General features: G+C 51.1%; 1 long non-coding RNA gene across 2 annotated transcripts; it reads left to right on the forward strand.

The window, feature by feature from the left end:
• The first annotated feature begins 488 nt into the window (after positions 1–488).
• Positions 489–12,023, forward strand: LOC128842138 (uncharacterized). 2 transcript variants are annotated; one of them, XR_008445944.1, is made up of 2 exons: positions 489–607; positions 10,749–12,023. It is a non-coding gene; the product is annotated as an uncharacterized LOC128842138 (long non-coding RNA). The 2 variants fall into 2 exon arrangements; XR_008445945.1 differs by lacking the exon at positions 489–607 and adding an exon at positions 616–812.
• The last annotated feature ends 1,124 nt before the right edge of the window (positions 12,024–13,147 follow it).

The following is a 13,147-nucleotide window of genomic DNA, read 5'->3' on the forward strand; positions in this document are numbered from 1 at the left end:
GATGTAGTGTCCGCTGCCTCCATCTGCCGTCAGCCACTGCCAGGGCCCGCCCTGACTTCCATTTATAGGGCGAAGGCGTGTGAGGCTAGAAGCGGAAGTTGCCGTGATGTAGTGCGGTCATCAGGTGAAGGATCAGGTGGGGTCCACACTACTGCAGGGGTGCCAAGCTTGCTGTGAAGGGGCCCCGCCCTTGTGGGAGATGTTGTCGTCTCCCTGCCTTGTCTCCATGCCACTCTGCACCATCCACAGGGCACTGCAGGAGGTACAGGCTCCAGGTTGTTGCTTTGCAGCAGGGAACCTCACATCCCTGACCCCCCCATGCCTGTCAGGCGCCCCCATTCTCAATGGTCGCAGTCCGTGCCCACCCACTGCCCTCCCGTTCCACTAGTTCCTCAATTCCCCCAGTTATACAACCGAGACAATTTCCGTTCACTGTTCCTCGTTGGACTCTAATAGAGGACGTACCAGGGCAATTTAACTTCCGGTCACTGTGCCTCGGACCCGATTGCAGAAAGTAGAAATAACTTCCTTCCCCTGTTCCCTGTCAGGCAGCATTTGATCGTGGCCCTGTTCTGCACGACGAGAGACAGTGGGTGGGGAAGCAGAGGTAGCCCTGAAGGGTCGGGGTCGCTAGCCAGCAAATGTCGGGGGAGTGGGAGACATGCATGGACGCTGAGAGTTGCTGATGTCACGGTGAAAGCATGAGCAAGGAGTGACGTGAGGACAGCCGGTCACTGGCTACCAGCCCAGTCTGGGTATACCCTGGGAATTGCGGTCTCCAGCCTGCCGCACCTGGTGGTTTCCAATTGCAGGTTTGGGGTTATTGTTGGTTTGGCAGACTCCGGGCAGGGCCCAGTGCATCGCCCAGACACTGCAGCTGCATGTGTGTGGAGCCCTGTTCGAATGCACCAGTGTTTGCCTGAGCCAGGGCTAAAGCCTTTATGGGGCCACTCATGTAAAGGATAAATTTCTGCCTCAATAGATCAGCGCTCTTGGAATCACTGAACAGACAATCTGCATAGGGTTCTAGGTGTCTGCCCTGATGGCTCCGGTTGGCACTGCCAACCGGGCCATTAAAATAGGGCTACCATATGTCCGGATTTTCGGTCTATAAATCGCCGCCCGGGGGGGATTTTTAAAAATCTAAAAATGTCCGGGATTTCCCCCCGGTCAGCTATTTATAGATAGAAAAGCAGCGGCCAAGCCCCGCTGGGCAGCCAAATCCCCTTCCCAGCTCCCCGCATCCCCTGCAGCCTTAGCACCCCCGGCCCTGTAGCTGTCTTCCCCCTCCCCCCCACCCCTGAACACTCCGCCCCCCTGCTTCTCCCCTTCCCCTGCTTCCCGAGAATCAGAGCTTCGCAGGAAGTGTGAAAAGAAGCAGGGGCAAGCGGGAGGCAGCAGCAGGTAAGCTGGGACGGGGGGGGGGGGGGGGGCGCGAGGAGGAGAGCTCCGGGGTGGCGCGGCCCTGGCCAAGCGGCGCCCGGCTGCCCCAGCGGCTCGGGCCCCAGCATCCCCAGCCCGGACCAGGCCCGGCTCGGGCCCCAGCACCCCCAGCCCAGACCCGGCCCGGCTCGGGCCCCAACAGCGCCGGCCCGGCTCAGGCCCCAGCAGTGCCGGCCGAGCACCTCCGGCCCGGCACCAAACCCCGCAACCCCGGCCGGAGCACAGCCCGATTCCTGGGCTCTTTAAAGCTGGCCCTGGTCAGGGGACAGGGAGGGAGGGTGGGATAGGTTGGGAGTTTGGGGGAGGGGGCTGTCAGGGGGGCAAGGGTGTGGAGAGGGGTTGGGACAGTCAGGAACAGGGAGCAGGGGGGGGTTAGATAGGTCTGAGGTTCTGGGGGGGCTGTCAGGGGGCAGGGGTGTGGAGAGGGGTCGAGGCAGGCAGGTAGCAGAGGGAGTTGGATGGGTCAGGAGTTCTGGGGGTCCTGTCGGGGGCAGGGAGCAGTTGGATAGGGCATGGGAGTCCCCGGGGGTCTGTCTGAGGGCAGGGGTGTGAATATGGGGTGGGAGTGTGGATAAGGGTCGTGGCAGTCAGGGGACAGGTAGGGTCGTAGGGCATTCTCAGGAGGGGGCAGTCAGGGGACAAGGAGCGGGGGGGTTGGGGGTTCTGAGGGGGGCAATCAGGGGGTGGGAAGTGGGAGGGAGTGGGTGGGGCAGGGGCGGGGCTAGAGTGGGGCTCCCCCCCCCCCGTGTCCTCTTTTTTGCTTGTAGAAAAATGGTAACCCTAATTAAGTCTGTTCGACGGTGCAGCAGGAGCCTGGGGCTAAGGCAAGCTTCCTGCCTGCCCTCACTCTGTGTTGCTGCCAGAAGCGGCCGCCAGGTCCCAGCGGCCCGGGAGGCTCTGTGTGCTGCCCCTGCCCCCAGTGCTGGCTCCACAGCTCCCATTGGCAGGAACCACAACCAATGGGAGTTGTGGGAGGGCGGTGCTTGCGGGTTCAAAAGCAGCGTGCACCGCACAGAGCCACCTGGCCGCACCTCTGCCTAGAGGCCACAGGGAGCTGGTGGCCACTTCCTCAGAGCTGCGGTAAGCACCACCAGGATCCCCCCCGGTCCCACCGCACAGCCCACATCCCCAGATGGAGCCCTTTTCCCCCTGCACCCCAACCCTCTGGCTCAGCCCAGAGCCTCCTCCTGCACCCCAAATCCCTCATCCCCACCCCAGAGCCAATACCCCCAGCTGGAACCCACACTCCCTCCCACACTCCAAACTCCTCATCCCCACCCCAGAGCCTGCATTCTCAGCCAGAACCCTCACCCCCTCCCACACCTCAATCTCCTGCCCCAGCCTGGTGAAAGTGAGTGAGGGGGGGATGGAGCAAGCGGGGTGGTGGGGCCTTGGAGAAGGGGCAGGGCATGGGCATGGCCACAGAGAAGGGGCGGGGTATGGGTGTTTGGTTTTGTGTGATTAGAAAGTTGGCAATGCTAAGTCTGAGCCATAAACAAAATTTCCAGTAACTGCCTGGGGAGGGCACCTTCATCAAGGAACCGCAGCGGTAAAAGGAGCGGGATATAGGGCCACTGGGAGGCCTCATGCCAGCAGCTCCTCTGGCACGGCTGTACCAGCGCTGCCCCTAGCCCTTCCATGCAACTCTGTCTCCTGTCTGTGGTCTGTTGTACAACCCCGCAGGAGGACAGGGCTGGGTGCCGTATAGCCGTACTGGAGGAGCTGCCGGTGTAGGTGGAGCCACCCAGCGGCACCGTGTTCTACTCTTTTGCCACTGCAGTTCCTGGGAGAGCCCTGTAGCAGGAGCTCCTCCAGCATGGTTGTACCGGCGCCACCCCCAATCCTGTCCTCCAGCAGGACTGTACAGACCCCACCCTAGACAGGAGATGTGGCTGCATGAAAGGTCTGAGGGTGATACAGCTGTGCCAGAGGACCGGCCAGCATGGGGCCACCTGGCAGCCCCATGTTCTGCTCCTTTTGCCGCCGCGGTTCCCGGTACAACAGGAGGATGGGGAGGGGATGGGGAGAACGTGGGGCCCCTGGGCGGGGGGTGAGGCAGGGAGAAGTCAGAGGAGGGTCACGTGCCCCCCTTTAGCTGATGCCCCCCTTTGTGTCCCTCCCATGAGTCGCCCATGTTTGATGCTCCTAACCGCACCAATACAACTAGCATTCAAAGTGTGTGAGGAAATTGGGGTCATGTGTTAGCATAATCAAAATACCTTGATTAGTCCATATGGAGTGTGACGAAGCAGGGGGTTTTCTTGTTGTTTTCAATGGTTTACAGGCAGAGGGCGTGAGACTCAGTTTCTCTGTGTCTTACTGGTTTAATGAGGTGGTGGGAGTGGGAGTTTGTTGTTACAGAGGGCCAGCAAACGGCCTGGAGAATAGATACCGCAATGACTGGTGACCTGGTGACTGGGAGGCCCAGCTCAGGAATCTCAGATGGTTCTGGCTAATGGGAGGACAATGGGCTGTGGAGGGAGGACCCTGGTGAGCTAACCAGCTGGTTCCAGCCAGAGGGGAAACAAAGGACAGATGAGAGGAGAGGAGGCCTGTTTACCTGGGACAGTAGACAAAGGACACAGACAGGACTTGGGGGACGGTGATATCAGATGCCCAGCTGGAAGGAGAGGGTTTTCTGGGCTGGGAGGAGAGAGCAGTCAGAGCCCAGCTGGAGAGACCTAGATGTACTCTGTTGAGGGATGCTAGGCCTGAGTCCCTGAGAGTTTCCTATGCTGTGTTCAGATGCTGAATAAACCCTTCTGTTTTATGCTGGCTGAGAATAACTCTGGTCTAGAGATCAGGGTTGCATTATTCACTCTGTGTGTGGAGGCCCCAGGGGTCCAGACCGAGTGGACTCCCTGAGGGGGCCAACGGCGAGAGACAGGTGTGCTGAAGGCTCAGAGAGGTGCAGTTCCAGGGGGCAGAGGGGACTAGGACTTAACTCCTGAGACAGAGTGGAGCACTGAAGGGCTCTCGCACTGAAGGGGGTTCCTCCCAGGGACCGTACAGAGCCAAGAGAGCACAAGTCCTGTGAGTCCGTGACATGGAGGCTTTTCATTCACAGATTCAAAGGAAGGAATATGTTGTCATCCCTGTATTACAAATTGGGAAACAGAGAATTTTTTCCACTAGCCATTTACTAGTAAGTTGTGTGTGATGGAAGTTTTACGGAGTACGCAGCTACTTCACTGCCTCATGCTGTTTGCTTTTGTTTTTCAATAGCCTTATCCCTGTGGCAAAGCTTACAAATGCTCTATAGAACATAATATCACTTGTTTCATAGTAAATATATAAATATGCAGCCAAAAATCCTCATTATTCAGGATAATGTAGAAACTGACACTTAACATTAAAGTGAAGACATTAACTTTGATTTTTAATTATTCATGCCCCTAGTAAAAAAACTTTCAGGGAAGCTCCAAGTGATTAATAAATTGTTTATAAAATACTATTCAAATTTAACTTGTTTTCAAGCAATAACCAAAGCTCACTAATGTTTATAAATTTCAAACAGTAATTATCCAATATTAAACTGGCATCCAATGTGGAGCTTTGTGATGGGGTTTCCAATAAGACTTAGGCCTGGAAGGGGTTTAAGTGGCCAGCTAGGCCTATTAACTCCACAGGCTGCACCTGGAGGAAGAGCTAGGGAGGAGAGAATTGATTGCAAGCAGGCTCAGCTGGACAGGAATGGTCACAGCCTATAAAGCTAGGAAGCTGGCAACAGGCAGAGGCTGCTGCTGGGATAAGACAGTCAGTTCTTGGGAGGAGTGTTTGGAGTCTGCTGCTGGGTAAGGAGAGTCACTACCAAGGAGGAGGGTTTGGAGCTGGTACCCTTGGGGTGGGGCAGGAATTGTAGAAAGCAGTCCAGGGAAGGAGCAGTGAGGGCTGGGAGAGTCAAGGCCAGAACTGCTGGGTTGAGGGTCCCTGGACTGGAACCTGGTGGGTTTACTGTCTTCTGGGGAAGTGGTACTGTCATAAATACAAAGGGAAGGGTAACAACCTTTATGTATGCAGTAACATCAAATCCCTCCTGGCCAGAGGTACAGAATCATTTTACCTGTAAGGGGTTAATCAGTTCAATTAACCTAGTTGGCACCTGACCAGAAGGACCAATGGAAAAAGATACTTTCAAATCTGGGGGGGAGGGGTTTGTTTGTGCTCTTTGTTCCCGGGGGGGGGGGGGGGGGGAGAGAGAGACCAAGCAGGTAAACCATCTCTTGAAAAGATACCTTGAAATTTATATATCTAAAATTACAGAAATTGTAAGTAAAGGCAAGGAAATGCATTAATTATCTTTTGTTTTAGCTTGTGAATTTTCCCTATGCTAAGAGGGAGGCTAATTCCTATTTTTGTAACTTTGAAGTTATTCCTAGAGGGGAATTCTCTGTGTTTTAAATCTTTTTATTACCCTGTAAAATTACCTTCTATCCTGATTTTACAGAGGTGCTTCTTTTACTTTTTCTTTATAATAAAGTTTTTTTAAGAACCTGATTGATTTTAGTGTCCTAAACATAAGGGTCTGTACTTTTATTAAAGGCAATTGATTGGTATGTTATTCTCAAGCTTCCCCGGTGAAGGGGCTTGGGGGGATATTTTGGGGAAATAGGAACTGCAAATGGTCCTTTTCCTGAATATTTGTCTAAATCACTTGGTGGTGACAGCAATACTGTCCAAGAACAAGGAAAGGATCTGTGCCTTGAAGTTTTTAACCTAAGCTGGTAGAAATAAGCTTAGGGGGGGTCTTTCATGTGGGTACTCACACCTGTACCCCAGAGTTCAGCGTGGGGAGGGAACCCTGACAGGCACCATCAGGGTAGTACAGAAGAAGACTGCCTGAGACACTGTAGTTGGACTTTGGGTAACCCCGGAAGGGGGAAACAAGGATGGTGACTTGGCTGGAGGATCCAGTCATGCAGAGGTGGATGCAGTTCCTGGAGTGAGTTGGGTCCCCAGGGTGTGAGAGTGATGGAAGAGACACCAGCTGAGGAGGACACAGCATCTGCAGAGCTAATCCCCAGAGTGGCCAGGAGCAGGTAGCACTAGTGGTGAGTGCACCCTGTCACAGGCTTAAAACATGTGAATTAAAAAGCTGATCTAATATGTAACCGTATAAAGTATTTTTCTCAAGACAAGATTAAATATTTTTACCTAGGAAGATGACTGAAACTGGTCATTGCTGTGCTACATGTGCCATCTGTTCATTTAGCTTGCACAACATAATGGCTTTGTTACTATTAGGCCAATCCTTGCAGATGGTTATATATGGAAGTGCTGTTACCTACATGTAGGATCAGACCCATAACTGGAAAGTACGGTTCATGGGAGAAGTTTAGCTTTTCTTCCCAGGTAGGGAGGGTGAGTAAGAATCTAGGAGGTCTTGTGATTAACTCAGGAGAGACCTGGGGACAGGTTCCTGGGGTAGTCCCTGGGGAAGGCTGCTCAAGTGGGAGCCTAACTTCATCTGAATGGGGCTCAGGCATGGTAGATGCCTGAGAAGCTGTAGCTGCAGTGAGGAAGTAGCTGCAGGGGTGTGCTGCGTGGGGCAAAACAGGCTCTTGTAGGGAGGACAGGAACAGAACCCATCTCTGAGAAGGAGAGCTGGGGGCTCCAGATACTGTGAGAGACTGAACTGAACCCAAATCTGGGAAGGAGGGCTGGGGACTCTTGACTCAAGGAGAGCAGAGTGTTTGAATTCTGCAGGACAGACACACTCAGGGCTTGAGGGTCTGAGCTCAACTTGGAACTGAGGTCAGGACTTCATTAAAGGGAAGTGATGGCTTTATTAAAATGGACCCCAGAAGTGGAATGCTTTGTTTATCTGGCTTGTGTGGACTTGTTAAAGGGCCCTGAGCAAAAAGGGAAACTGAGGCAGGGCTCTTCAGGCCCACTGCAGATCACAAGAGGGTGCATGGGAGGCCAGTAACCTTGCAACAGGCTGGGTTTCTAGGAAAAGGTTCCTGATCAGCTCTGGCTGCAGGGGGAGAGAACTTCCTCATAAGTGGTTGAGGAGGCTGTTGATTCCCAGGACAGATACTAAAGCCTTTTTCCCCAGTAGAGGGCTGGAGCCAGGAAAGTATCCGTGGGCTCTGAGTTTATTTTCTCCTTCCCTCCACAGTCTCTTCTTTATTGTGTTGGCCAACACACACTCTCCGAGCTTGTCCTTCTACTGTCTCCTTTCATTGGACATGGGCAGGTATAGAAACCTGCAGTGATTCAGAGTTGGCTGTCAATAGCTCTCTATGCCTAGATGGGTCATGTTAGGTATAGGTTTACTGGTGGAGGTGGGAGGAAAGAAGTGACTTATTGCTGCTGCTGCTGTCTCTAGTCTAGTGGGACCTGTCTACTTCCCTGAAATTATGTATTAAGTGCTTGGGTAGACAGAGCCCTCTGAGAGAGCAGTGAGCGGCCATTTACAGGGAGCAGATCCCTGTGTGCGGGCCCTTACAGGTGGAGGTGGAAGAGGCCTTGCACCTGTGGTGGACAGGAACATGTTTCTGCTTCCCAGCATCCCAACTGTGCCCATGGTGGGTTGAGTCCTTCTTTCTCTTTTTTTCAGTTCCTAATGACACTGGGTAGATGAGATTGGCCAGCCTGTAGCAGAGACAAAGAAAAGGCGCAGCACCCTGAGCCCATCCCAGAGGATTGAAAAGAGACAGGGAGCTAAGTATGAGCAAATGGAAAGACTCCTCTCTGGAGAGAATTTGTTATGTTAGCATGGGATGGGTCCCTGAGAAAAGGCCTTTGCATATATCTAGGGCGTGATAAGTTTGGGGGAGCCTTTTGTGCCCTCTCAAGGAGTTATGCAGTGCTATGGAGTCTTCCTGAAGTACATTAACTTCCTAGAGAGCAACTTGCCTGTAACTCAGTTGCAGTTAGCAAGAGATGTTAAGAGTAACAAGAAGGGTTTCTTCAGGTATGTTAGCAACAAGAAGAAAATCAAGGGAAGTGTGGGCCCCTTACTGAATAAGGGAGGCAACCTAGTGACCGAGGATGTGGAAAAAGCTAATGTACTCAATGCTTTTTTTGCCTCTGTCTTCACGAGCAAGGTCAGCTCCCAGATTGCTGCACTGGGCAGTACAGCATGGGGAGAAGGTGACCAACCCTCTGTGGAGAAAGAAGTGGTTCGGGACTATTTAGAAAAACTGGACGTGCACAAGTCCATGGGGACGGATGCGCTGCATCCGAGGGTGCTAAAGGAGTTGGCGGGTGAGATTGCAGAGCCATTAGCCATTATTTTTGAAAACTCATGGCGATCGGGGGAGGTCCCAGATGACTGGAAAAAGGCTAATGTAGTGCCCATCTTTAAAAAAGGGAAGAAGGAGGATCCGGGGAACTACAGGTCAGTCAGCCTCACCTCAGTCCCTGGAAAAATCATGGAGCAGGTCCTCAAGGAATCAATTCTGAAGCACTTAGAGGAGAGGAAAGTGATCAGGAACAGTCAGCATGGATTCACGAAGGGGAAGTCGTGCCTGACTAACCTAATTGCCTTCTATGATGAGATAACTGGCTCTGTGGATGAGGGGAAAGCAGTGGATGTGTTGTTCCTTGACTTTAGCAAAGCTTTTGATACAGTCTCCCACAGTATTCTTGCCGCCAAGTTAAAGAAGTATGGACTGTAAGGTGGATAGAAAGCTGGCTAGATCGTCGGGCTCAACGGGTAGTGATCAATGGCTCCATGTCTAGTTGGCAGCCGGTTTCAAGCGGAGTGCCCCAAGGGTCGGTCCTGGGGCTGGTTTTGTTTAATATTTTTATTAATGATCTGGAGGATGGTGTGGACTGCACTCTCAGCAAGTTTGCAGATGACACTAAACTAGGAGGCGTGGTAGATACACTAGAGGGTAGGGATCGGATACAGAGGGACCTAGACAAATTAGAGGATTGGGCCAAAAAAAACCTGATGAGGTTCAACAAGGACAAGTGCAGAGTCCTGCACTTAGGACGGAAGAATCCCATGCACTGCTACAGACTAGGGACCGAATGGCTAGGTAGCAGTTCTGCAGAAAAGGACCTAGGGGTCACAGTGGATGAGAAGCTGGATATGAGTCAACAGTGTGCTCTTGTTGCCAAGAAGGCTAACGGCATTTTGGGCTGTAGAAGTAGGAGCATTGCCAGCAGATTGAGGAACGTGATCGTTCCCCTGTATTCGACATTGGTGAGGCCTCATCTGGAATACTGTGTCCAGTTTTGGGCCCCACACTACAAGAAGGATGTGGAAAAATTGGAAAGAGTCCAGCGGAGGGCAACAAAAATGATTAGGGGTCTGGCGCACATGACTTATGAGGAGAGGCTGAGGGAACTGGGATTGTTTAGTCTCCAGAAGAGAAGAATGAGGGGGGATTTGATAGCAGCCTTCAACTACCTGAAGGGGGGTTCCAAAGGGGATGGAGCTCGGCTGTTCTCAGTGGTGGCAGATGACAGAACAAGGAGCAATGGTCTCAAGTTGCAGTGGGGGAGGTCCAGGTTGGATATCAGGAAAAACTATTTCACTAGGAGGGTGGTGAAACACTGGAATGCGTTACCTAGGGAGGTGGTGGAGTCTCCTTCCTTAGAGGTTTTTAAGGCCCGGCTTGACGAAGCCCTGGCTGGGATGATTTAGTTGGAGATTGGTCCTGCTTTGAGCAGGGGGTTGGACTAGATGACCTCTTGAGGTCCCTTCCAACTCTGATATTCTATGATTCTATGATTCAGGCCTGAACAAACACTCCCTTCTACATCACTGGGTGAGAGTCCCTGGTCATGGCACTCTAGTCCTTCTCTCTGCCAATCTCTGGCTTGCTTCAGAGGACGTGAGCATTCTGGTTAGGTGCATCAGGGATAAAGGCAAGTGTATCTAATGGTGTAATGGGAAGAGGGGTTTGGGGCAGACCCCTGAGGTGCGGGAGATGCAAGAGCCTACACAGCATTGCAGACTCCAATGATAATTTTTGTTTTTCTTGGGTTCTGTTTAGAACCAAGGGAAAAGAAGTTGAGGGTCAGAGTCCAGCCTCATTGTGAGATGGAAAGCGCACCTGAACCAGTGCTTCATGCCCCCCCCCCCCCCCCACTGCCTACCAAACTTCTCCATTGACAAGCACCGTGGACCCTGTGGCTGGGAAGAAGAGGCACACTCCCACTTTGGCTGGGCTTGGTGTGTGTGGGGAGTGAATCTCTTCCAGTCTTGTGTTTGGGCTCAAAGGCTTTTTGCTCCTTCGGGTGTGGTCTTTAGCTGAAAGTGATGTGGTTTGGTAGCTGTGTGGATGCTGTGTGGTGTCTGGAATGTGGTGAGTGTTCCCCTGACGCCTCTTTTCCACTGCCTGCAGAGCTGAGGCAAGACAAGTCTGAAGAGCAGAGCAGCAGTCCAGAAAAGTGGAGAGCAATATTAAGATGGCGTCTAAGGCAAGACAGTGGAGGGAGACATGCTGGACAATGCCAAGGATTGGGGAGAAAACCAGATGTGAACCCAGGGCACAGAGAGCTTGGGGGTAGGTATCTGTCTGTAACCCTTCCCTGTCCCCTCTCACAGATAGAGTCCAAGAGGGATTCGAAGGACCGAACGACAGCTCCAGTACTAAAGGTGACTTAGGTGCCTGATTCAGCTTCCATGTGCGTGTCTGTCTGAAATTGAACCTGTCATCAGCCCTTTCCCAGCTGCCTCCTCACTGCCTATCTGCTGTGTTCCTGGTGTTCTCTCTGCCCCGGCAGTCCCTGTAGCATGGCTAATCTCTTGTCATGTTCCTTTCGTCGTTGGGTTACCTCTTTTTATACATTTGCCTGGGTAGAGAGTACCCTGGTTGGCAGATATACTCTTGTCTGGTGTATAGTCAAATGTTTGTGGGAAGGGTAGCCATATGGTGGCTGTGTGACATTATTGACATAAACTGCAACCACTGTTCTATATTTGCAGCAAATATTGTACAAAGGTTGTAGTGTGAGGTGTCTATGAAGAGGTTATGATTTGTTGGCTGTGATTATGCTATCTGTATTTGAACCATTTTTGTAGTTGAAGTTATGAATATTGGCTATGTACTTGTATCTCAATGTGTATGATTCTAAATAGCATTAGTGAAACATTTGGTCAGCTTTTTAAGAAAGGAATTTGCAAATTAAGTGCCCAATCAAGAATCCGTTAACTGACAATGGACCTTGGAAGACTCCAATACACATAAGAAGTCTTCCTGGGACATTCAAGGTAACACGTGAGCAATGGCTGCCACCTGCAAACTGAGTCATGCATGGACATGTGACTCCAAACTCCATCGTGCTGCTGTGATTTTTCCAGAGTAAGAACAAATATGTCCTTCCACAGGGCAGAGAATATAAAAGGCCCTGGAAACCCCTCCATTTTGTCTTCAATCCTGCTTCTTACTTCTGGAGGAACCTTGCTGCAAACTGAAGCTCTGAACAAAGGACTATATGACCCATCCCAGCTGTGGACGTACTCCAGAGATTTGATTTGACCCTGCAGTTTATTCCATCACTGCTACAAGTCTGAACCAAGAACTTTGCCATTACTGTATGTAATTGATTCAATTTAACCAATTCTGGCTCTCATCTATTTTTTTTATGAATAAACCTCTAGATTTTTAGATTCTAAAGGATTGGCAATAGTGTGATTTGTGGGTAAGATCTGACTTGTATATTGACCTGGGTCTGGGGCTTGGTCCTTTGGGATTGGGAGAACCATTTTTCTTTTACTGGGGTATTGGTTTTCATAACCATTTGCCCCCATAATGAGTGGCACGGGTGGTGATACTGGGGAAACTGGAGTGAATTGCTTGTATGACTTATGGTTAGCCAGTGGGTGAGACCGAAGTCCTCTCTGTTTGGCTGGCTTGGTTTGTCTTAATAGTAAAGGAACTCCAGCTTTGGGCTGTAACTGCCCTGCTCTAAGCAATTTTGTCCTGAATTGATACGCTCAGTTGTGTCCCACCAAAGGCAGCATCATTACAGGCTGATTTCTCAGTGCATGGAGCAGTGTGTCCTTCCCAACACAAGACTGGCTCCAGGAAGGTGACTGTAGGTCAGGGGTCGGCAACCTTTCAGAAGTGGTGTGCCAAGTCTTCATTTATTCACTGTAATTTAAGGTTTCACGTGCCAGTAATACACTTTAAATTTTTTAGAAGATTTCTATAATATATAACTAAACTGTTGTATGTAAAGTAAATAAGGTGTTTTTAAAATGTTTAAGAAGCTTCATTTAAAAATTTAATTTTAAATTTTTTAAATCAAATTAAATTAAACCAGACCGGTGGCCAGGACCTGGACGGCGTGAGTGCCACTGAAAATCCGCTCACATGCCGCCTTCGGCACGTGTGCCATAGGTTGCCTATCCCTGTTCTAGGTGCGGAGGTTTTTGCTTTCCTCCGATGTTTCTCTCCTCTCATATGTTGGCCATATGGTTACGAGTGGTGTGTACTCCCAAGCAGAAGGTAGGATCCATGTAGATGACTCCAGGTGCTGAGTTTCTTGCCTTCCTCCCATGTTGGCAGACTTTCTCTCCTTGCCTCTTCTTGTGCCATCTCCCTTTATTGGACATGTGGAAGCAGAGAAAAGAACTGACAGAAGGGAACTGCAATGCATGATGGTTGTTAGCAAGAGTCAGGCTTCGTAGAAGGGAACTGCAATGCATGATGGTTGTTAGCAAGAGTCAGGCTTCGTTAGCAAGAGACAGTCTTTGTTAGCAAGAGTCAAGCTAGCTGTGACCCTGATAACCCTGATA

Source organism: Malaclemys terrapin, chromosome 8, assembly GCF_027887155.1.
Source record: "Malaclemys terrapin pileata isolate rMalTer1 chromosome 8, rMalTer1.hap1, whole genome shotgun sequence".
NCBI lineage: Eukaryota > Metazoa > Chordata > Testudines > Emydidae > Malaclemys > Malaclemys terrapin.